This window comes from Passer domesticus, chromosome 7 (genome assembly GCF_036417665.1).
Source record: "Passer domesticus isolate bPasDom1 chromosome 7, bPasDom1.hap1, whole genome shotgun sequence".
In the NCBI taxonomy this organism is placed as follows: domain Eukaryota; kingdom Metazoa; phylum Chordata; class Aves; order Passeriformes; family Passeridae; genus Passer; species Passer domesticus.
Window position 1 is genome coordinate 23,169,219 of NC_087480.1, and position 25,097 is coordinate 23,194,315.

Here is a 25,097-nt window from a genome sequence, read left to right on the forward strand (position 1 = left end):
TTCAGCAGGCAGCCAGCCACTCTGGGCCACCCGTCCATGGATAGGAACGAAAGGCTTTCCCCAGAGAAACAAAACTCACCCGGCCAGGTTCCTGATGTCAGTTTGCAGGAGGCACTTGGCACTGTCAAACCAGCCACAGTTGCCTGTGGGGGCTCCTTTCATCTGGGAGTTATCCGCATCCGTGCGGAATTTCAACAGGCAGCCGGCCACTCCAGGCCACCTGGCCTTGGAGTGGAGCGATGGCTTTTCCCCAGAGAAACAAAAGTCACCCGGCCAGGTTCCTGATGTCAGTTTGCAGGAGGCACTTGGCACTGTCAAACCAGCCACACGCACCTGTATGGGCACCTTGCATCTGGGAGGTATCCTCATCTGTGCGGAAGTTCAGCAGGCTGCCGGCCACACCAGGCCACCGGGCAATGGACATGAACGATGCCCTTTCCCGTGAGAAACAAAAGTCACCAGGCCAGGTTCCTGATGTCAGTTTGCAGGAGGCGCTTGGCACTGTCAAACCAGCCACAGTTGCCTGTGGTGGTACTTTCCATCTGGGAGGTATCTTCAACAGTGCGGAATTTCAGCAGGCAGCCAGCCACTCTGGGCCACCCGTCCATGGATAGGAACGAAAGGCTTTCCCCAGAGAAACAAAACTCACCCGGCCAGGTTCCTGATGTCAGTTTGCAGGAGGCACTTGGCACTGTCAAACCAGCCACAGGTGCCTGTGGGGGCACTTTTCATCTGGGAGGCATCCTGATCCATGCGGAATTTCAGCAGGCAGCCGGCCACTGCGGGCCACTGGGCTCTGAACAAGAATGATGGCCTTTCCCCAGAGAAACAAAACTCACCAGGCCAGGTTCCTGATGTCAGTTTGCAGGAGGCACTTGGCACTGTCAAACCAGCCACAGTTGCCTGTGGTGGCACCTTACATCTGGGAGGTATCCTGATCCGTGTGGAATTTCAGCAGGCAGCAGGCAAGTACGGGCCACCGGGCCCTGGACATGAACCATGGCCTTTCCCCTGAGAAAGAAAATCACCAGGCCAGGTTTCTGATGTCAGTTTGCAGGAAGCACTTGGCACTGTCAAACCAGCCACAGTTGCCTGTGGGGGCTCCTTTCATCTGGGAGTTATCCGCATCCGTGCGGAATTTCAACAGGCAGCCGGCCACTCCAGGCCACCTGGCCCTGGAGTGGAGCGATGGCTTTTCCCCAGAGAAACAAAAGTCACCAGGCCAGGTTCCTGATGTCAGTTTGCAGGAGGCACTTGGCACTGTCAAACCAGCCACACGCACCTGTATGGGCACCTTGCATCTGGGAGGTATCCTCATCTGTGCGGAAGTTCAGCAGGCTGCCGGCCACACCAGGCCACCGGGCACTGGACACGAACGATGCCCTTTCCCGTGAGAAACAAAAGTCACCAGGCCAGGTTCCTGATGTCAGTTTGCAGGAGGCGCTTGGCACTGTCAAACCAGCCACAGTTGCCTGTGGTGGTACTTTCCATCTGGGAGGTATCTTCAACAGTGCGGAATTTCAGCAGGCAGCCAGCCACTCTGGGCCACCCGTCCATGGATAGGAACGAAAGGCTTTCCCCTGAGAAACAAAAGACACCAGGCCAGGTTCCTGATGTCAGTTTGCAGGAGGCACCTGGCACTGTCAAACCAGCCACAGGTGCCTGTGGGGGCACTTTTCATCTGGGAGGCATCCCGATCCATGCGGAATTTCAGCAGGCAGCCGGCCACTCCGGGCCACCAGGCCCTGGACAAGAACCACGGCTTTTCCCTAGGGAAACAAAAGTCACCCGGCCAGGTTCCTGATGTCAGTTTGCAGGAGGCACTTGGCACTGTCAAACCAGCCACAGGTGCATGTGGGGGCACTTTCCATCTGGGAGGCATCCCGATCCATGCGGAATTTCAGCAGGCAGCCGGGCACTCCAGGCCGCAAGGCCCTGGACATGAATCATGGTCTTTCCCCAGAGAAAGGAAAGTCACAAGGCCAGGTTCCTGATGTCATTTTGCAGGAGGCACATGGCACTGTCAAACCAGCCACAGTTGCCTGTGGTGGTACTTTCCATCTGGGAGGTATCTTCAACAGTGCGGAATTTCAGCAGGCAGCCAGCCACTCTGGGCCACCCGTCCATGGATAGGAACGAAAGGCTTTCCCCTGAGAAACAAAAGACACCAGGCCAGGTTCCTGATGTCAGTTTGCAGGAGGCACTTGGCACTGTCAAACCAGCCACAGGTGCCTGTGGGGGCACTTTTCATCTGGGAGGCATCCCGATCCATGCGGAATTTCAGCAGGCAGCCGGCCACTCCGGGCCATTAGACCTTGGACACGTACAATGGCCTTTCCCCAGAGAAATAAAAGTCACCAGTCCAGGTTCCTGATGTCAGTTTGCAGGAGGCACTTGGCACTGTCAAACCAGCCACAGGTGCCTGTGGGGGCACTTTTCATCTGGGAGGCATCCTGATCCATGCGGAATTTCAGCAGGCAGCCGGCCACTCCGGGCCACTGGACTCTGAACAAGAATGATGGCCTTTCCCCAGAGAAACAAAACTCACAAGGCCAGGTTCCTGATGTCAGTTTGCAGGAGGCACTTGGCACTGTCAAACCAGCCACAGTTGCCTGTGGTGGCACCTTACATCTGGGAGGTATCCTGATCCGTGTGGAATTTCAGCAGGCAGCAGGCAAGTACGGGCCACCGGGCCCTGGACATGAACCATGGCCTTTCCCCTGAGAAAGAAAATCACCAGGCCAGGTTTCTGATGTCAGTTTGCAGGAAGCACTTGGCACTGTCAAACCAGCCACAGTTGCCTGTGGGGGCAACTTTCATCTCGGCGGCATCCTGGTCCGTGCAGAATTTCAGCAGGGGGCCGGCCACTCAGGACACCAGGCTCAGGATATGAACCATGGCCTTTCCCCAGAGAAACAAAAGTCACCAGGCCAGGTTCCTGATGTCAGTTTGCAGGAGGCACTTGGCACTGTCAAACCAGCCACAGGTGCCTGTGGGGCACCTTGCATCTCGGAGGTATCCTGATCCGTGCGGAATTTCAGCAGTCAGCCGGACACTTTGGGCCACAGTTTGTAGGATATGAACCATGGCCTTTCCCCAGAGAAACAAAAGTCACCAGGTCAGGTTCCTGATGTCAGTGTGCAGGAGGCACTTGGCACTGTCAAACCAGCCACAGGTGCCTGTGGGGGCACCTTGCATCTCGGCGGCATCCTGATCCATGCCGAATTCCAGCAGGCAGCCGGCCACTCCGGGCCATTAGACCTTGGACACGTACAATGGCCTTTCCCCAGAGAAATAAAAGTCACCAGGCCAGGTTCCTGATGTCAGTTTGCAGGAGGCACTTGGCACTGTCAAACCAGCCACAGTTGCCTGTGGGGGCTCCTTTCATCTGGGAGTTATCCGCATCCGTGCGGAATTTCAACAGGCAGCCGGCCACTCCAGGCCACCTGGCCTTGGAGTGGAGCGATGGCTTTTCCCCAGAGAAACAAAAGTCACCCGGCCAGGTTCCTGATGTCAGTTTGCAGGAGGCACTTGGCACTGTCAAACCAGCCACACGCACCTGTATGGGCACCTTGCATCTGGGAGGTATCCTCATCTGTGCGGAAGTTCAGCAGGCTGCCGGCCACACCAGGCCACCGGGCAATGGACATGAACGATGCCCTTTCCCGTGAGAAACAAAAGTCACCAGGCCAGGTTCCTGATGTCAGTTTGCAGGAGGCGCTTGTCACTGTCAAACCAGCCACAGTTGCCTGTGGTGGTACTTTCCATCTGGGAGGTATCTTCAACAGTGCGGAATTTCAGCAGGCAGCCAGCCACTCTGGGCCACCCGTCCATGGATAGGAACGAAAGGCTTTCCCCTGAGAAACAAAAGACACCAGGCCAGGTTCCTGATGTCAGTTTGCAGGAGGCACTTGGCACTGTCAAACCAGCCACAGGTGCCTGTGAGGGCACTTTTCATCTGGGAGGCATCCCGATCCATGCGGAATTTCAGCAGGCAGCCGGCCACTCCGGGCCACCAGGCCCTGGACAAGAACCACGGCTTTTCCCTAGGGAAACAAAAGTCACCCGGCCAGGTTCCTGATGTCAGTTTGCAGGAGGCACTTGGCACTGTCAAACCAGCCACAGTTGCCTGTGGGGGCACTTTCCATCTGGGAGGCATCCCGATCCATGCGGAATTTCAGCAGGCAGCCGGGCACTCCAGGCCGCAAGGCCCTGGACATGAATCATGGTCTTTCCCCAGAGAAAGGAAAGTCACAAGGCCAGGTTCCTGATGTCATTTTGCAGGAGGCACATGGCACTGTCAAACCAGCCACAGGTGCCTGTGGGGGCACCTTGCATCTCGGCGGCATCCTGATCCATGCCGAATTCCAGCAGGCAGCCGGCCACTCCGGGCCATTAGACCTTGGACACGTACAATGGCCTTTCCCCAGAGAAATAAAAGTCACCAGGCCAGGTTCCTGATGTCAGTTTGCAGGAGGCACTTGGCACTGTCAAACCAGCCACAGTTGCCTGTGGGGGCTCCTTTCATCTGGGAGTTATCCGCATCCGTGCGGAATTTCAACAGGCAGCCGGCCACTCCAGGCCACCTGGCCTTGGAGTGGAGCGATGGCTTTTCCCCAGAGAAACAAAAGTCACCCGGCCAGGTTCCTGATGTCAGTTTGCAGGAGGCACTTGGCACTGTCAAACCAGCCACACGCACTTGTATGGGCACCTTGCATCTGGGAGGTATCCTCATCTGTGCGGAAGTTCAGCAGGCTGCCGGCCACACCAGGCCACCGGGCAATGGACATGAACGATGCCCTTTCCCGTGAGAAACAAAAGTCACCAGGCCAGGTTCCTGATGTCAGTTTGCAGGAGGCGCTTGGCACTGTCAAACCAGCCACAGTTGCCTGTGGTGGTACTTTCCATCTGGGAGGTATCTTCAACAGTGCGGAATTTCAGCAGGCAGCCAGCCACTCTGGGCCACCCGTCCATGGATAGGAACGAAAGGCTTTCCCCAGAGAAACAAAACTCACCCGGCCAGGTTCCTGATGTCAGTTTGCAGGAGGCACTTGGCACTGTCAAACCAGCCACAGGTGCCTGTGGGGGCACCTTACATCTGGGAGGTATCCTGATCCGTGTGGAATTTCAGCAGGCAGCAGGCAAGTACGGGCCACCGGGCCCTGGACATGAACCATGGCCTTTCCCCTGAGAAAGAAAATCACCAGGCCAGGTTTCTGATGTCAGTTTGCAGGAAGCACTTGGCACTGTCAAACCAGCCACAGTTGCCTGTGGGGGCACCTTTCATCTCGGCGGCATCCTGGTCCGTGCAGAATTTCAGCAGGGGGCCGGCCACTCAGGACACCAGGCTCAGGATATGAACCATGGCCTTTCCCCAGAGAAACAAAAGTCACCAGGCCAGGTTCCTGATGTCAGTTTGCAGGAGGCACTTGGCACTGTCAAACCAGCCACAGGTGCCTGTGGGGGCACCTTGCATCTCGGCGGCATCCTGATCCATGCCGAATTCCAGCAGGCAGCCGGCCACTCCGGGCCATTAGACCTTGGACACGTACAATGGCCTTTCCCCAGAGAAATAAAAGTCACCAGGCCAGGTTCCTGATGTCAGTTTGCAGGAGGCACTTGGCACTGTCAAACCAGCCACAGTTGCCTGTGGGGGCTCCTTTCATCTGGGAGTTATCCGCATCCGTGCGGAATTTCAACAGGCAGCCGGCCACTCCAGGCCACCTGGCCTTGGAGTGGAGCGATGGCTTTTCCCCAGAGAAACAAAAGTCACCCGGCCAGGTTCCTGATGTCAGTTTGCAGGAGGCACTTGGCACTGTCAAACCAGCCACACGCACCTGTATGGGCACCTTGCATCTGGGAGGTATCCTCATCTGTGCGGAAGTTCAGCAGGCTGCCGGCCACACCAGGCCACCGGGCACTGGACACGAACGATGCCCTTTCCCGTGAGAAACAAAAGTCACCAGGCCAGGTTCCTGATGTCAGTTTGCAGGAGGCGCTTGGCACTGTCAAACCAGCCACAGTTGCCTGTGGTGGTACTTTCCATCTGGGAGGTATCTTCAACAGTGCGGAATTTCAGCAGGCAGCCAGCCACTCTGGGCCACCCGTCCATGGATAGGAACGAAAGGCTTTCCCCTGAGAAACAAAACTCACAAGGCTAGGTTCCTGATGTCAGTTTGCAGGAGGCACTTGGCACTGTCAAACCAGCCACAGGTGCCTGTGGGGGCACTTTTCATCTGGGAGGCATCCTGATCCATGCGGAATTTCAGCAGGCAGCCGGCCACTCCGGGCCACTGGGCTCTGAACAAGAATGATGGCCTTTCCCCAGAGAAACAAAACTCACAAGGCCAGGTTCCTGATGTCAGTTTGCAGGAGGCACTTGGCACTGTCAAACCAGCCACAGTTGCCTGTGGTGGCACCTTACATCTGGGAGGTATCCTGATCCGTGTGGAATTTCAGCAGGCAGCAGGCAAGTACGGGCCACCGGGCCCTGGACATGAACCATGGCCTTTCCCCTGAGAAAGAAAATCACCAGGCCAGGTTTCTGATGTCAGTTTGCAGGAAGCACTTGGCACTGTCAAACCAGCCACAGTTGCCTCTGGGGGCACCTTTCATCTCGGCGGCATCCTGGTCCGTGCAGAATTTCAGCAGGGGGCCGGCCACTCAGGACACCAGGCTCAGGATATGAACCATGGCCTTTCCCCAGAGAAACAAAAGTCACCAGGCCAGGTTCCTGATGTCAGTTTGCAGGAGGCACTTGGCACTGTCAAACCAGCCACAGGTGCCTGTGGGGCACCTTGCATCTCGGAGGTATCCTGATCCGTGCGGAATTTCAGCAGTCAGCCGGCCACTTTGGGCCACAGTTTGTAGGATATGAACCATGGCCTTTCCCCAGAGAAACAAAAGTCACCAGGTCAGGTTCCTGATGTCAGTGTGCAGGAGGCACTTGGCACTGTCAAACCAGCCACAGTTGCCTCTGGGGGCACCTTGCATCTCGGCGGCATCCTGATCCATGCCGAATTCCAGCAGGCAGCCGGCCACTCCGGGCCATTAGACCTTGGACACGTACAATGGCCTTTCCCCAGAGAAATAAAAGTCACCAGGCCAGGTTCCTGATGTCAGTTTGCAGGAGGCACTTGGCACTGTCAAACCAGCCACAGTTGCCTGTGGGGGCTCCTTTCATCTGGGAGTTATCCGCATCCGTGCGGAATTTCAACAGGCAGCCGGCCACTCCAGGCCACCTGGCCTTGGAGTGGAGCGATGGCTTTTCCCCAGAGAAACAAAAGTCACCCGGCCAGGTTCCTGATGTCAGTTTGCAGGAGGCACTTGGCACTGTCAAACCAGCCACACGCACCTGTATGGGCACCTTGCATCTGGGAGGTATCCTCATCTGTGCGGAAGTTCAGCAGGCTGCCGGCCACACCAGGCCACCGGGCAATGGACATGAACGATGCCCTTTCCCGTGAGAAACAAAAGTCACCAGGCCAGGTTCCTGATGTCAGTTTGCAGGAGGCGCTTGGCACTGTCAAACCAGCCACAGTTGCCTGTGGTGGTACTTTCCATCTGGGAGGTATCTTCAACAGTGCGGAATTTCAGCAGGCAGCCAGCCACTCTGGGCCACCCGTCCATGGATAGGAACGAAAGGCTTTCCCCAGAGAAACAAAACTCACCCGGCCAGGTTCCTGATGTCAGTTTGCAGGAGGCACTTGGCACTGTCAAACCAGCCACAGGTGCCTGTGGGGGCACTTTTCATCTGGGAGGCATCCTGATCCATGCGGAATTTCAGCAGGCAGCCGGCCACTGCGGGCCACTGGGCTCTGAACAAGAATGATGGCCTTTCCCCAGAGAAACAAAACTCACCAGGCCAGGTTCCTGATGTCAGTTTGCAGGAGGCACTTGGCACTGTCAAACCAGCCACAGTTGCCTGTGGTGGCACCTTACATCTGGGAGGTATCCTGATCCGTGTGGAATTTCAGCAGGCAGCAGGCAAGTACGGGCCACCGGGCCCTGGACATGAACCATGGCCTTTCCCCTGAGAAAGAAAATCACCAGGCCAGGTTTCTGATGTCAGTTTGCAGGAAGCACTTGGCACTGTCAAACCAGCCACAGTTGCCTGTGGGGGCTCCTTTCATCTGGGAGTTATCCGCATCCGTGCGGAATTTCAACAGGCAGCCGGCCACTCCAGGCCACCTGGCCCTGGAGTGGAGCGATGGCTTTTCCCCAGAGAAACAAAAGTCACCAGGCCAGGTTCCTGATGTCAGTTTGCAGGAGGCACTTGGCACTGTCAAACCAGCCACACGCACCTGTATGGGCACCTTGCATCTGGGAGGTATCCTCATCTGTGCGGAAGTTCAGCAGGCTGCCGGCCACACCAGGCCACCGGGCACTGGACACGAACGATGCCCTTTCCACTGAGAAACAAAAGTCACCAGGCCAGGTTCCTGATGTCAGTTTGCAGGAGGCGCTTGGCACTGTCAAACCAGCCACAGTTGCCTGTGGTGGTACTTTCCATCTGGGAGGTATCTTCAACAGTGCGGAATTTCAGCAGGCAGCCAGCCACTCTGGGCCACCCGTCCATGGATAGGAACGAAAGGCTTTCCCCTGAGAAACAAAAGACACCAGGCCAGGTTCCTGATGTCAGTTTGCAGGAGGCACTTGGCACTGTCAAACCAGCCACAGGTGCCTGTGGGGGCACTTTTCATCTGGGAGGCATCCCGATCCATGCGGAATTTCAGCAGGCAGCCGGCCACTCCGGGCCACCAGGCCCTGGACAAGAACCACGGCTTTTCCCTAGGGAAACAAAAGTCACCCGGCCAGGTTCCTGATGTCAGTTTGCAGGAGGCACTTGGCACTGTCAAACCAGCCACAGTTGCCTGTGGGGGCACTTTCCATCTGGGAGGCATACCGATCCATGCGGAATTTCAGCAGGCAGCCGGACACTCCAGGCCGCAAGGCCCTGGACATGAATCATGGTCTTTCCCCAGAGAAAGGAAAGTCACAAGGCCAGGTTCCTGATGTCATTTTGCAGGAGGCACATGGCACTGTCAAACCAGCCACAGGTGCCTGTGGGGGCACCTTGCATCTCGGCGGCATCCTGATCCATGCCGAATTCCAGCAGGCAGCCGGCCACTCCGGGCCATTAGACCTTGGACACGTACAATGGCCTTTCCCCAGAGAAATAAAAGTCACCAGGCCAGGTTCCTGATGTCAGTTTGCAGGAGGCACTTGGCACTGTCAAACCAGCCACAGTTGCCTGTGGGGGCTCCTTTCATCTGGGAGTTATCCGCATCCGTGCGGAATTTCAACAGGCAGCCGGCCACTCCAGGCCACCTGGCCTTGGAGTGGAGCGATGGCTTTTCCCCAGAGAAACAAAAGTCACCCGGCCAGGTTCCTGATGTCAGTTTGCAGGAGGCACTTGGCACTGTCAAACCAGCCACACGCACCTGTATGGGCACCTTGCATCTGGGAGGTATCCTCATCTGTGCGGAAGTTCAGCAGGCTGCCGGCCACACCAGGCCACCGGGCAATGGACATGAACGATGCCCTTTCCCGTGAGAAACAAAAGTCACCAGGCCAGGTTCCTGATGTCAGTTTGCAGGAGGCGCTTGGCACTGTCAAACCAGCCACAGTTGCCTGTGGTGGTACTTTCCATCTGGGAGGTATCTTCAACAGTGCGGAATTTCAGCAGGCAGCCAGCCACTCTGGGCCACCCGTCCATGGATAGGAACGAAAGGCTTTCCCCAGAGAAACAAAACTCACCCGGCCAGGTTCCTGATGTCAGTTTGCAGGAGGCACTTGGCACTGTCAAACCAGCCACAGTTGCCTGTGGGGGCTCCTTTCATCTGGGAGTTATCCGCATCCGTGCGGAATTTCAACAGGCAGCCGGCCACTCCAGGCCACCTGGCCTTGGAGTGGAGCGATGGCTTTTCCCCAGAGAAACAAAAGTCACCCGGCCAGGTTCCTGATGTCAGTTTGCAGGAGGCACTTGGCACTGTCAAACCAGCCACACGCACCTGTATGGGCACCTTGCATCTGGGAGGTATCCTCATCTGTGCGGAAGTTCAGCAGGCTGCCGGCCACACCAGGCCACCGGGCAATGGACATGAACGATGCCCTTTCCCGTGAGAAACAAAAGTCACCAGGCCAGGTTCCTGATGTCAGTTTGCAGGAGGCGCTTGGCACTGTCAAACCAGCCACAGTTGCCTGTGGTGGTACTTTCCATCTGGGAGGTATCTTCAACAGTGCGGAATTTCAGCAGGCAGCCAGCCACTCTGGGCCACCCGTCCATGGATAGGAACGAAAGGCTTTCCCCTGAGAAACAAAAGACACCAGGCCAGGTTCCTGATGTCAGTTTGCAGGAGGCACTTGGCACTGTCAAACCAGCCACACGCACCTGTATGGGCACCTTGCATCTGGGAGGTATCCTCATCTGTGCGGAAGTTCAGCAGGCTGCCGGCCACACCAGGCCACCGGGCAATGGACATGAACGATGCCCTTTCCCGTGAGAAACAAAAGTCACCAGGCCAGGTTCCTGATGTCAGTTTGCAGGAGGCGCTTGGCACTGTCAAACCAGCCACAGTTGCCTGTGGTGGTACTTTCCATCTGGGAGGTATCTTCAACAGTGCGGAATTTCAGCAGGCAGCCAGCCACTCTGGGCCACCCGTCCATGGATAGGAACGAAAGGCTTTCCCCAGAGAAACAAAACTCACCCGGCCAGGTTCCTGATGTCAGTTTGCAGGAGGCACTTGGCACTGTCAAACCAGCCACAGGTGCCTGTGGGGGCACTTTTCATCTGGGAGGCATCCTGATCCATGCGGAATTTCAGCAGGCAGCCGGCCACTGCGGGCCACTGGGCTCTGAACAAGAATGATGGCCTTTCCCCAGAGAAACAAAACTCACCAGGCCAGGTTCCTGATGTCAGTTTGCAGGAGGCACTTGGCACTGTCAAACCAGCCACAGTTGCCTGTGGTGGCACCTTACATCTGGGAGGTATCCTGATCCGTGTGGAATTTCAGCAGGCAGCAGGCAAGTACGGGCCACCGGGCCCTGGACATGAACCATGGCCTTTCCCCTGAGAAAGAAAATCACCAGGCCAGGTTTCTGATGTCAGTTTGCAGGAAGCACTTGGCACTGTCAAACCAGCCACAGTTGCCTGTGGGGGCTCCTTTCATCTGGGAGTTATCCGCATCCGTGCGGAATTTCAACAGGCAGCCGGCCACTCCAGGCCACCTGGCCCTGGAGTGGAGCGATGGCTTTTCCCCAGAGAAACAAAAGTCACCAGGCCAGGTTCCTGATGTCAGTTTGCAGGAGGCACTTGGCACTGTCAAACCAGCCACACGCACCTGTATGGGCACCTTGCATCTGGGAGGTATCCTCATCTGTGCGGAAGTTCAGCAGGCTGCCGGCCACACCAGGCCACCGGGCACTGGACACGAACGATGCCCTTTCCCGTGAGAAACAAAAGTCACCAGGCCAGGTTCCTGATGTCAGTTTGCAGGAGGCGCTTGGCACTGTCAAACCAGCCACAGTTGCCTGTGGTGGTACTTTCCATCTGGGAGGTATCTTCAACAGTGCGGAATTTCAGCAGGCAGCCAGCCACTCTGGGCCACCCGTCCATGGATAGGAACGAAAGGCTTTCCCCTGAGAAACAAAAGACACCAGGCCAGGTTCCTGATGTCAGTTTGCAGGAGGCACTTGGCACTGTCAAACCAGCCACAGGTGCCTGTGGGGGCACTTTTCATCTGGGAGGCATCCCGATCCATGCGGAATTTCAGCAGGCAGCCGGCCACTCCGGGCCACCAGGCCCTGGACAAGAACCACGGCTTTTCCCTAGGGAAACAAAAGTCACCCGGCCAGGTTCCTGATGTCAGTTTGCAGGAGGCACTTGGCACTGTCAAACCAGCCACAGTTGCCTGTGGGGGCACTTTCCATCTGGGAGGCATACCGATCCATGCGGAATTTCAGCAGGCAGCCGGACACTCCAGGCCGCAAGGCCCTGGACATGAATCATGGTCTTTCCCCAGAGAAAGGAAAGTCACAAGGCCAGGTTCCTGATGTCATTTTGCAGGAGGCACATGGCACTGTCAAACCAGCCACAGGTGCCTGTGGGGGCACCTTGCATCTCGGCGGCATCCTGATCCATGCCGAATTCCAGCAGGCAGCCGGCCACTCCGGGCCATTAGACCTTGGACACGTACAACGGCCTTTCCCCAGAGAAATAAAAGTCACCAGGCCAGGTTCCTGATGTCAGTTTGCAGGAGGCACTTGGCACTGTCAAACCAGCCACAGTTGCCTGTGGGGGCTCCTTTCATCTGGGAGTTATCCGCATCCGTGCGGAATTTCAACAGGCAGCCGGCCACTCCAGGCCACCTGGCCTTGGAGTGGAGCGATGGCTTTTCCCCAGAGAAACAAAAGTCACCCGGCCAGGTTCCTGATGTCAGTTTGCAGGAGGCACTTGGCACTGTCAAACCAGCCACACGCACCTGTATGGGCACCTTGCATCTGGGAGGTATCCTCATCTGTGCGGAAGTTCAGCAGGCTGCCGGCCACACCAGGCCACCGGGCAATGGACATGAACGATGCCCTTTCCCGTGAGAAACAAAAGTCACCAGGCCAGGTTCCTGATGTCAGTTTGCAGGAGGCGCTTGGCACTGTCAAACCAGCCACAGTTGCCTGTGGTGGTACTTTCCATCTGGGAGGTATCTTCAACAGTGCGGAATTTCAGCAGGCAGCCAGCCACTCTGGGCCACCCGTCCATGGATAGGAACGAAAGGCTTTCCCCAGAGAAACAAAACTCACCCGGCCAGGTTCCTGATGTCAGTTTGCAGGAGGCACTTGGCACTGTCAAACCAGCCACAGTTGCCTGTGGGGGCTCCTTTCATCTGGGAGTTATCCGCATCCGTGCGGAATTTCAACAGGCAGCCGGCCACTCCAGGCCACCTGGCCTTGGAGTGGAGCGATGGCTTTTCCCCAGAGAAACAAAAGTCACCCGGCCAGGTTCCTGATGTCAGTTTGCAGGAGGCACTTGGCACTGTCAAACCAGCCACACGCACCTGTATGGGCACCTTGCATCTGGGAGGTATCCTCATCTGTGCGGAAGTTCAGCAGGCTGCCGGCCACACCAGGCCACCGGGCAATGGACATGAACGATGCCCTTTCCCGTGAGAAACAAAAGTCACCAGGCCAGGTTCCTGATGTCAGTTTGCAGGAGGCGCTTGGCACTGTCAAACCAGCCACAGTTGCCTGTGGTGGTACTTTCCATCTGGGAGGTATCTTCAACAGTGCGGAATTTCAGCAGGCAGCCAGCCACTCTGGGCCACCCGTCCATGGATAGGAACGAAAGGCTTTCCCCAGAGAAACAAAACTCACCCGGCCAGGTTCCTGATGTCAGTTTGCAGGAGGCACTTGGCACTGTCAAACCAGCCACAGGTGCCTGTGGGGGCACTTTTCATCTGGGAGGCATCCTGATCCATGCGGAATTTCAGCAGGCAGCCGGCCACTGCGGGCCACTGGGCTCTGAACAAGAATGATGGCCTTTCCCCAGAGAAACAAAACTCACCAGGCCAGGTTCCTGATGTCAGTTTGCAGGAGGCACTTGGCACTGTCAAACCAGCCACAGTTGCCTGTGGTGGCACCTTACATCTGGGAGGTATCCTGATCCGTGTGGAATTTCAGCAGGCAGCAGGCAAGTACGGGCCACCGGGCCCTGGACATGAACCATGGCCTTTCCCCTGAGAAAGAAAATCACCAGGCCAGGTTTCTGATGTCAGTTTGCAGGAAGCACTTGGCACTGTCAAACCAGCCACAGTTGCCTGTGGGGGCTCCTTTCATCTGGGAGTTATCCGCATCCGTGCGGAATTTCAACAGGCAGCCGGCCACTCCAGGCCACCTGGCCCTGGAGTGGAGCGATGGCTTTTCCCCAGAGAAACAAAAGTCACCAGGCCAGGTTCCTGATGTCAGTTTGCAGGAGGCACTTGGCACTGTCAAACCAGCCACACGCACCTGTATGGGCACCTTGCATCTGGGAGGTATCCTCATCTGTGCGGAAGTTCAGCAGGCTGCCGGCCACACCAGGCCACCGGGCACTGGACACGAACGATGCCCTTTCCCGTGAGAAACAAAAGTCACCAGGCCAGGTTCCTGATGTCAGTTTGCAGGAGGCGCTTGGCACTGTCAAACCAGCCACAGTTGCCTGTGGTGGTACTTTCCATCTGGGAGGTATCTTCAACAGTGCGGAATTTCAGCAGGCAGCCAGCCACTCTGGGCCACCCGTCCATGGATAGGAACGAAAGGCTTTCCCCTGAGAAACAAAAGACACCAGGCCAGGTTCCTGATGTCAGTTTGCAGGAGGCACCTGGCACTGTCAAACCAGCCACAGGTGCCTGTGGGGGCACTTTTCATCTGGGAGGCATCCCGATCCATGCGGAATTTCAGCAGGCAGCCGGCCACTCCGGGCCACCAGGCCCTGGACAAGAACCACGGCTTTTCCCTAGGGAAACAAAAGTCACCCGGCCAGGTTCCTGATGTCAGTTTGCAGGAGGCACTTGGCACTGTCAAACCAGCCACAGGTGCATGTGGGGGCACTTTCCATCTGGGAGGCATCCCGATCCATGCGGAATTTCAGCAGGCAGCCGGGCACTCCAGGCCGCAAGGCCCTGGACATGAATCATGGTCTTTCCCCAGAGAAAGGAAAGTCACAAGGCCAGGTTCCTGATGTCATTTTGCAGGAGGCAAATGGCACTGTCAAACCAGCCACAGGTGCCTGTGGGGGCACCTTGCATCTCGGCGGCATCCTGATCCATGCCGAATTCCAGCAGGCAGCCGGCCACTCCGGGCCATTAGACCTTGGACACGTACAATGGCCTTTCCCCAGAGAAATAAAAGTCACCAGGCCAGGTTCCTGATGTCAGTTTGCAGGAGGCACTTGGCACTGTCAAACCAGCCACAGTTGCCTGTGGGGGCTCCTTTCATCTGGGAGTTATCCGCATCCGTGCGGAATTTCAACAGGCAGCCGGCCACTCCAGGCCACCTGGCCTTGGAGTGGAGCGATGGCTTTTCCCCAGAGAAACAAAAGTCACCCGGCCAGGTTCCTGTTGTCAGTTTGCAGGAGGCACTTGGCACTGTCAAACCAGCCACACGCACCTGTATGGGCACCTTGCATCTGGGAGGTATCCTCATCTGTGCGGAAGTTCAGCAGGCTGCCGGCCACACCAGGCCACCGGGCAATGGACATGAACGATGCCCTTTCCCGTGAGAAACAAAAGTCACCAGGCCAGGTTCCTGATGTCAGTTTGCAGGAGGCGCTTGGCACTGTCAAACCAGCCACAGTTGCCTGTGGTGGTACTTTCCATCTGGGAGGTATCTTCAACAGTGCGGAATTTCAGCAGGCAGCCAGCCACTCTGGGCCACCCGTCCATGGATAGGAACGAAAGGCTTTCCCCAGAGAAACAAAACTCACCCGGCCAGGTTCCTGATGTCAGTTTGCAGGAGGCACTTGGCACTGTCAAACCAGCCACAGGTGCCTGTGGGGGCACTTTTCATCTGGGAGGCATCCTGATCCATGCGGGATTTCAGCAGGCAGCCGGCCACTGCGGGCCACTGGGCTCTGAACAAGAATGATGGCCTTTCCCCAGAGAAACAAAACTCACAAGGCCAGGTTCCTGATGTCAGTTTGCAGGAGGCACTTGGCACTGTCAAACCAGCCACAGTTGCCTGTGGTGGCACCTTACATCTGGGAGGTATCCTGATCCGTGTGGAATTTCAGCAGGCAGCAGGCAAGTACGGGCCACCGGGCCCTGGACATGAACCATGGCCTTTCCCCTGAGAAAGAAAATCACCAGGCCAGGTTCCTGATGTCAGTTTGCAGGAGGCACTTGGCACTGTCAAACCAGCCACAGGTGCCTGTGGGGCACCTTTCATCTCGGAGGTATCCTGATCCGTGCGGAATTTCAGCAGTCAGCCGGCCACTTTGGGCCACAGTTTGTAGGATATGAACCATGGCCTTTCCCCAGAGAAACAAAAGTCACCAGGTCAGGTTCCTGATGTCAGTGTGCAGGAGGCACTTGGCACTGTCAAACCAGCCACAGTTGCCTGTGGTGCCACCTTGCATCTCGGCGGCATCCTGATCCATGCCGAATTCCAGCAGGCAGCCGGCCACTCCGGGCCATTAGACCTTGGACACGTACAATGGCCTTTCCCCAGAGAAATAAAAGTCACCAGGCCAGGTTCCTGATGTCAGTTTGCAGGAGGCACTTGGCACTGTCAAACCAGCCACAGTTGCCTGTGGGGGCTCCTTTCATCTGGGAGTTATCCGCATCCGTGCGGAATTTCAACAGGCAGCCGGCCACTCCAGGCCACCTGGCCCTGGAGTGGAGCGATGGCTTTTCCCCAGAGAAACAAAAGTCACCCGGCCAGGTTCCTGATGTCAGTTTGCAGGAGGCACTTGGCACTGTCAAACCAGCCACACGCACCTGTATGGGCACCTTGCATCTGGGCGGTATCCTCATCTGTGCGGAAGTTCAGCAGGCTGCCGGCCACACCAGGCCACCGGACACTGGACACGAACGATGCCCTTTCCCGTGAGAAACAAAAGTCACCAGGCCAGGTTCCTGATGTCAGTTTGCAGGAGGCGCTTGTCACTGTCAAACCAGCCACAGTTGCCTGTGGTGGTACTTTCCATCTGGGAGGTATCTTCAACAGTGCGGAATTTCAGCAGGCAGCCAGCCACTCTGGGCCACCCGTCCATGGATAGGAACGAAAGGCTTTCCCCTGAGAAACAAAAGACACCAGGCCAGGTTCCTGATGTCAGTTTGCAGGAGGCACTTGGCACTGTCAAACCAGCCACAGGTGCCTGTGGGGGCACTTTTCATCTGGGAGGCATCCCGATCCATGCGGAATTTCAGCAGGCAGCCGGCCACTCCGGGCCACCAGGCCCTGGACAAGAACCACGGCTTTTCCCTAGGGAAACAAAAGTCACCCGGCCAGGTTCCTGATGTCAGTTTGCAGGAGGCACTTGGCACTGTCAAACCAGCCACAGTTGCCTGTGGGGGCACTTTCCATCTGGGAGGCATCCCGATCCATGCGGAATTTCAGCAGGCAGCCGGGCACTCCAGGCCGCAAGGCCCTGGACATGAATCATGGTCTTTCCCCAGAGAAAGGAAAGTCACAAGGCCAGGTTCCTGATGTCATTTTGCAGGAGGCACATGGCACTGTCAAACCAGCCACAGGTGCCTGTGGGGGCACCTTGCATCTCGGCGGCATCCTGATCCATGCCGAATTCCAGCAGGCAGCCGGCCACTCCGGACCATTAGACCTTGGACACGTACAATGGCCTTTCCCCAGAGAAATAAAAGTCACCAGGCCAGGTTCCTGATGTCAGTTTGCAGGAGGCACTTGGCACTGTCAAACCAGCCACAGTTGCCTGTGGGGGCTCCTTTCATCTGGGAGTTATCCGCATCCGTGCGGAATTTCAACAGGCAGCCGGCCACTCCAGGCCACCTGGCCTTGGAGTGGAGCGATGGCTTTTCCCCAGAGAAACAAAAGTCACCCGGCCAGGTTCCTGATGTCAGTTTGCAGGAGGCACTTGGCACTGTCAAACCAGCCACACGCACCTGTATGGGCACCTTGCATCTGGGAGGTATCCTCATCTGTGCGGAAGTTCAGCAGGCTGCCGGCCACACCAGGCCACCGGGCAATGGACATGAACGATGCCCTTTCCCCAGAGAAACAAAAGTCACCAGGCCAGGTTCCTGATGTCAGTTTGCAGGAGGCACTTGGCACTGTCAAACCAGCCACAGTTGCCTGTGGTGGCACCTTACATCTGGGAGGTATCCTGATCCGTGTGGAATTTCAGCAGGCAGCAGGCAAGTACGGGCCACCGGGCCCTGGACATGAACCATGGCCTTTCCCCTGAGAAAGAAAATCACCAGGCCAGGTTTCTGATGTCAGTTTGCAGGAAGCACTTGGCACTGTCAAACCAGCCACAGTTGCCTGTGGGGGCTCCTTTCATCTGGGAGTTATCCGCATCCGTGCGGAATTTCAACAGGCAGCCGGCCACTCCAGGCCACCTGGCCCTGGAGTGGAGCGATGGCTTTTCCCCAGAGAAACAAAAGTCACCCGGCCAGGTTCCTGATGTCAGTTTGCAGGAGGCACTTGGCACTGTCAAACCAGCCACACGCACCTGTATGGGCACCTTGCATCTGGGAGGTATCCTCATCTGTGCGGAAGTTCAGCAGGCTGCCGGCCACACCAGGCCACCGGGCACTGGACACGAACGATGCCCTTTCCCGTGAGAAACAAAAGTCACCAGGCCAGGTTCCTGATGTCAGTTTGCAGGAGGCGCTTGGCACTGTCAAACCAGCCACAGTTGCCTGTGGTGGTACTTTCCATCTGGGAGGTATCTTCAACAGTGCGGAATTTCAGCAGGCAGCCAGCCACTCTGGGCCACCCGTCCATGGATAGGAACGAAAGGCTTTCCCCTGAGAAACAAAAGACACCAGGCCAGGTTCCTGATGTCAGTTTGCAGGAGGCACTTGGCACTGTCAAACCAGCCACAGGTGCCTGTGGGGGCACTTTTCATCTGGGAGGCATCCCGATCCATGCGGAATTTCAGCAGGCAGCCGGCCACTCCGGGCCATTAGACCTTGGACACGTACAATGGCCTTTCCCCAGAGAAATAAAAGTCACCAGTCCAGGTTCCTGATGTCAGTTTGCAGGAGGCACTTGGCACTGTCAAACCAGCCACAGTTGCCTGTGGGGGCTCCTTTCATCTGGGAGTTATCCGCATCCGTGCGGAATTTCAACAGGCAGCCAGCCACTCCAGGCCACCTGGCCTTGGAGTGGAGCGATGGCTTTTCCCCAGAGAAACAAAAGTCACCAGGCCAGGTTCCTGATGTCAGTTTGCAGGAGGCACTTGGCACTGTCAAACCAGCCACACGCACCTGTATGGGCACCTTGCATCTGGGAGGTATCCTCATCTGTGCGGAAGTTCAGCAGGCTGCCGGCCACACCAGGCCACCGGGCAATGGACACGAACGATGCCCTTTCCCGTGAGAAACAAAAGTCACCAGGCCAGGTTCCTGATGTCAGTTTGCAGGAGGCACTTGGCACTGTCAAACCAGCCACAGTTGCCTGTGGTGGTACTTTCCATCTGGGAGGTATCTTCAACAGTGCGGAATTTCAGCAGGCAGCCAGCCACTCTGGGCCACCCGTCCATGGATAGGAACGAAAGGCTTTCCCCAGAGAAACAAAACTCACCCGGCCAGGTTCCTGATGTCAGTTTGCAGGAGGCACTTGGCACTGTCAAACCAGCCACAGTTGCCTGTGGGGGCTCCTTTCATCTGGGAGTTATCCGCATCCGTGCGGAATTTCAACAGGCAGCCGGCCACTCCAGGCCACCTGGCCTTGGAGTGGAGCGATGGCTTTTCCCCAGAGAAACAAAAGTCACCCGGCCAGGTTCCTGATGTCAGTTTGCAGGAGGCACTTGGCACTGTCAAACCAGCCACACGCACCTGTATGGGCACCTTGCATCTGGGAGGTATCCTCATCTGTGCGGACGTTCAGCAGGCTGCCGGCCACACCAGGCCACCGGGCAATGGACATGAACGATGCCCTTTCCCGTGAGAAACAAAAGTCACCAGGCCAGGTTCCTGATGTCAGTTTGCAGGAGGCGCTTGGCACTGTCAAACCAGCCACAGTTGCCTGTGGTGGTACTTTCCATCTGGGAGGTATCTTCAACAGTGCGGAATTTCAGCAGGCAGCCAGCCACTCTGGGCCACCCGTCCATGGATAGGAACGAAAGGCTTTCCCCAGAGAAACAAAACTCACCCGGCCAGGTTCCTGATGTCAGTTTGCAGGAGGCACTTGGCACTGTCAAACCAGCCACAGGTGCCTGTGGGGGCACTTTTCATCTGGGAGGCATCCTGATCCATGCGGAATTTCAGCAGGCAGCCGGCCACTGCGGGCCACTGGGCTCTGAACAAGAATGATGGCCTTTCCCCAGAGAAACAAAACTCACCAGGCCAGGTTCCTGATGTCAGTTTGCAGGAGGCACTTGGCACTGTCAAACCAGCCACAGTTGCCTGTGGTGGCACCTTACATCTGGGAGGTATCCTGATCCGTGTGGAATTTCAGCAGGCAGCAGGCAAGTACGGGCCACCGGGCCCTGGACATGAACCATGGCCTTTCCCCTGAGAAAGAAAATCACCAGGCCAGGTTTCTGATGTCAGTTTGCAGGAAGCACTTGGCACTGTCAAACCAGCCACAGTTGCCTGTGGGGGCTCCTTTCATCTGGGAGTTATCCGCATCCGTGCGGAATTTCAACAGGCAGCCGGCCACTCCAGGCCACCTGGCCCTGGAGTGGAGCGATGGCTTTTCCCCAGAGAAACAAAAGTCACCAGGCCAGGTTCCTGATGTCAGTTTGCAGGAGGCACTTGGCACTGTCAAACCAGCCACACGCACCTGTATGGGCACCTTGCATCTGGGAGGTATCCTCATCTGTGCGGAAGTTCAGCAGGCTGCCGGCCACACCAGGCCACCGGGCACTGGACACGAACGATGCCCTTTCCCGTGAGAAACAAAAGTCACCAGGCCAGGTTCCTGATGTCAGTTTGCAGGAGGCGCTTGGCACTGTCAAACCAGCCACAGTTGCCTGTGGTGGTACTTTCCATCTGGGAGGTATCTTCAACAGTGCGGAATTTCAGCAGGCAGCCAGCCACTCTGGGCCACCCGTCCATGGATAGGAACGAAAGGCTTTCCCCTGAGAAACAAAAGACACCAGGCCAGGTTCCTGATGTCAGTTTGCAGGAGGCACTTGGCACTGTCAAACCAGCCACAGTTGCCTGTGGTGGCACCTTACATCTGGGAGGTATCCTGATCCGTGTGGAATTTCAGCAGGCAGCAGGCAAGTACGGGCCACCGGGCCCTGGACATGAACCATGGCCTTTCCCCTGAGAAAGAAAATCACCAGGCCAGGTTTCTGATGTCAGTTTGCAGGAAGCACTTGGCACTGTCAAACCAGCCACAGTTGCCTGTGGGGGCACCTTTCATCTCGGCGGCATCCTGGTCCGTGCAGAATTTCAGCAGGGGGCCGGCCACTCAGGACACCAGGCTCAGGATATGAACCATGGCCTTTCCCCAGAGAAACAAAAGTCACCAGGCCAGGTTCCTGATGTCAGTTTGCAGGAGGCGCTTGGCACTGTCAAACCAGCCACAGGTGCCTGTGGGGCACCTTTCATCTCGGAGGTATCCTGATCCGTGCGGAATTTCAGCAGTCAGCCGGCCACTTTGGGCCACAGTTTGTAGGATATGAACCATGGCCTTTCCCCAGAGAAACAAAAGTCACCAGGTCAGGTTCCTGATGTCAGTGTGCAGGAGGCACTTGGCACTGTCAAACCAGCCACAGTTGCCTGTGGTGCCACCTTGCATCTCGGCGGCATCCTGATCCATGCCGAATTCCAGCAGGCAGCCGGCCACTCCGGGCCATTAGACCTTGGACACGTACAATGGCCTTTCCCCAGAGAAATAAAAGTCACCAGGCCAGGTTCCTGATGTCAGTTTGCAGGAGGCACTTGGCACTGTCAAACCAGCCACAGTTGCCTGTGGGGGCTCCTTTCATCTGGGAGTTATCCGCATCCGTGCGGAATTTCAACAGGCAGCCGGCCACTCCAGGCCACCTGGCCCTGGAGTGGAGCGATGGCTTTTCCCCAGAGAAACAAAAGTCACCCGGCCAGGTTCCTGATGTCAGTTTGCAGGAGGCACTTGGCACTGTCAAACCAGCCACACGCACCTGTATGGGCACCTTGCATCTGGGCGGTATCCTCATCTGTGCGGAAGTTCAGCAGGCTGCCGGCCACACCAGGCCACCGGACACTGGACACGAACGATGCCCTTTCCCGTGAGAAACAAAAGTCACCAGGCCAGGTTCCTGATGTCAGTTTGCAGGAGGCGCTTGTCACTGTCAAACCAGCCACAGTTGCCTGTGGTGTTACTTTCCATCTGGGAGGTATCTTCAACAGTGCGGAATTTCAGCAGGCAGCCAGCCACTCTGGGCCACCCGTCCATGGATAGGAACGAAAGGCTTTCCCCTGAGAAACAAAAGACACCAGGCCAGGTTCCTGATGTCAGTTTGCAGGAGGCACTTGGCACTGTCAAACCAGCCACAGGTGCCTGTGGGGGCACTTTTCATCTGGGAGGCATCCCGATCCATGCGGAATTTCAGCAGGCAGCCGGCCACTCCGGGCCACCAGGCCCTGGACAAGAACCACGGCTTTTCCCTAGGGAAACAAAAGTCACCCGGCCAGGTTCCTGATGTCAGTTTGCAGGAGGCACTTGGCACTGTCAAACCAGCCACAGTTGCCTGTGGGGGCACTTTCCATCTGGGAGGCATCCCGATCCATGCGGAATTTCAGCAGGCAGCCGGGCACTCCAGGCCGCAAGGCCCTGGACATGAATCATGGTCTTTCCCCAGAGAAAGGAAAGTCACAAGGCCAGGTTCCTGATGTCATTTTGCAGGAGGCACATGGCACTGTCAAACCAGCCACAGGTGCCTGTGGGGGCACCTTGCATCTCGGCGGCATCCTGATCCATGCCGAATTCCAGCAGGCAGCCGGCCACTCCGGGCCATTAGACCTTGGACACGTACAATGGCCTTTCCCCAGAGAAATAAAAGTCACCAGGCCAGGTTCCTGATGTCAGTTTGCAGGAGGCACTTGGCACTGTCAAACCAGCCACAGTTGCCTGTGGGGGCTCCTTTCATCTGGGAGTTATCCGCATCCGTGCGGAATTTCAACAGGCAGCCGGCCACTCCAGGCCACCTGGCCTTGGAGTGGAGCGATGGCTTTTCCCCAGAGAAACAAAAGTCACCAGGCCAGGTTCCTGATGTCAGTTTGCAGGAGGCACTTGGCACTGTCAAACCAGCCACACGCACCTGTATGGGCACCTTGCATCTGGGAGGTATCCTCATCTGTGCGGAAGTTCAGCAGGCTGCCGGCCACACCAGGCCACCGGGCACTGGACACGAACGATGCCCTTTCCCGTGAGAAACAAAAGTCACCAGGCCAGGTTCCTGATGTCAGTTTGCAGGAGGCGCTTGGCACTGTCAAACCAGCCACAGTTGCCTGTGGTGGTACTTTCCATCTGGGAGGTATCTTCAACAGTGCGGAATTTCAGCAGGCAGCCAGCCACTCTGGGCCACCCGTCCATGGATAGGAACGAAAGGCTTTCCCCTGAGAAACAAAAGACACCAGGCCAGGTTCCTGATGTCAGTTTGCAGGAGGCACTTGGCACTGTCAAACCAGCCACAGGTGCCTGTGGGGGCACTTTTCATCTGGGAGGCATCCCGATCCATGCGGAATTTCAGCAGGCAGCCGGCCACTCCGGGCCATTAGACCTTGGACACGTACAATGGCCTTTCCCCAGAGAAATAAAAGTCACCAGGCCAGGTTCCTGATGTCAGTTTGCAGGAGGCACTTGGCACTGTCAAACCAGCCACAGTTGCCTGTGGTGGCACCTTACATCTGGGAGGTATCCTGATCCGTGTGGAATTTCAGCAGGCAGCAGGCAAGTACGGGCCACCGGGCCCTGGACATGAACCATGGCCTTTCCCCTGAGAAAGAAAATCACCAGGCCAGGTTTCTGATGTCAGTTTGCAGGAAGCACTTGGCACTGTCAAACCAGCCACAGTTGCCTGTGGGGGCTCCTTTCATCTGGGAGTTATCCGCATCCGTGCGGAATTTCAACAGGCAGCCGGCCACTCCAGGCCACCTGGCCCTGGAGTGGAGCGATGGCTTTTCCCCAGAGAAACAAAAGTCACCAGGCCAGGTTCCTGATGTCAGTTTGCAGGAGGCACTTGGCACTGTCAAACCAGCCACACGCACCTGTATGGGCACCTTGCATCTGGGAGGTATCCTCATCTGTGCGGAAGTTCAGCAGGCTGCCGGCCACACCAGGCCACCGGGCACTGGACACGAACGATGCCCTTTCCCGTGAGAAACAAAAGTCACCAGGCCAGGTTCCTGATGTCAGTTTGCAGGAGGCGCTTGGCACTGTCAAACCAGCCACAGTTGCCTGTGGTGGTACTTTCCATCTGGGAGGTATCTTCAACAGTGCGGAATTTCAGCAGGCAGCCAGCCACTCTGGGCCACCCGTCCATGGATAGGAACGAAAGGCTTTCCCCTGAGAAACAAAAGACACCAGGCCAGGTTCCTGATGTCAGTTTGCAGGAGGCACCTGGCACTGTCAAACCAGCCACAGGTGCCTGTGGGGGCACTTTTCATCTGGGAGGCATCCCGATCCATGCGGAATTTCAGCAGGCAGCCGGCCACTCCGGGCCACCAGGCCCTGGACAAGAACCACGGCTTTTCCCTAGGGAAACAAAAGTCACCCGGCCAGGTTCCTGATGTCAGTTTGCAGGAGGCACTTGGCACTGTCAAACCAGCCACAGGTGCATGTGGGGGCACTTTCCATCTGGGAGGCATCCCGATCCATGCGGAATTTCAGCAGGCAGCCGGGCACTCCAGGCCGCAAGGCCCTGGACATGAATCATGGTCTTTCCCCAGAGAAAGGAAAGTCACAAGGCCAGGTTCCTGATGTCATTTTGCAGGAGGCACATGGCACTGTCAAACCAGCCACAGTTGCCTGTGGTGGTACTTTCCATCTGGGAGGTATCTTCAACAGTGCGGAATTTCAGCAGGCAACCAGCCACTCTGGGCCACCCGTCCATGGATAGGAACGAAAGGCTTTCCCCTGAGAAACAAAAGACACCAGGCCAGGTTCCTGATGTCAGTTTGCAGGAGGCACTTGGCACTGTCAAACCAGCCACAGGTGCCTGTGGGGGCACTTTTCATCTGGGAGGCATCCCGATCCATGCGGAATTTCAGCAGGCAGCCGGCCACTCCGGGCCATTAGACCTTGGACACGTACAATGGCCTTTCCCCAGAGAAATAAAAGTCACCAGTCCAGGTTCCTGATGTCAGTTTGCAGGAGGCACTTGGCACTGTCAAACCAGCCACAGTTGCCTGTGGGGGCTCCTTTCATCTGGGAGTTATCCGCATCCGTGCGGAATTTCAACAGGCAGCCAGCCACTCCAGGCCACCTGGCCT